We start from the raw sequence: 272 nt of genomic DNA, 5'->3' as shown, positions 1-272 counted from the left end.
CCCCCCCATCGAGCAAATAACAGCGCAGGTTTTGGCCAAATCCGGGAACCGTAGCGACTGCTGAAGCCAGAAAGCGCTGATTGGTCCGGGGAGCAGCCCATCATCACTACATGGAGAAGGCGGCCGGAAAGTTAACGAACGTGAGCCGACAGTGCGCGGGGTGAGTGACTGAAGGCGGGCAAGGCAAGCAAGTGTGGAGGGCAGGAGGAGGAGGAGGAGGAGAAGGAGAAGGAGGGCTGGCGGCGGCGGCGGCGGCGGCGGCGGCGGCGGCT

The 272-nt window shown here is 64.7% G+C and overlaps 1 protein-coding gene across 2 annotated transcripts in view; it reads left to right on the top strand.

Annotated features, from left to right (window-relative positions):
• Positions 1-108: 108 nt before the first annotated feature.
• Positions 109-272, top strand: part of LSM6 (LSM6 homolog, U6 small nuclear RNA and mRNA degradation associated) — a 17671-nt gene continuing 17507 nt past the window's right edge. Inside the window, exon 1 of one of the 2 annotated variants that reach the window (XM_015422930.1) lies at positions 109-160. The gene's annotated coding sequence lies outside the window, so the exon portion shown is untranslated. Of the gene's footprint in view, positions 184-272 lie in introns of both variants that reach the window. The other variant, XM_015422931.1, reaches the window with a different exon arrangement.

This window comes from Gekko japonicus, unplaced genomic scaffold, assembly GCF_001447785.1.
Source record: "Gekko japonicus isolate JY-2015 unplaced genomic scaffold, Gekko_japonicus_V1.1 scaffold110, whole genome shotgun sequence".
NCBI lineage: Eukaryota > Metazoa > Chordata > Lepidosauria > Squamata > Gekkonidae > Gekko > Gekko japonicus.
The sequence above is the reverse complement of the archived record's forward strand: the minus strand, read 5'-3'. Positions and strand labels throughout refer to the sequence as shown.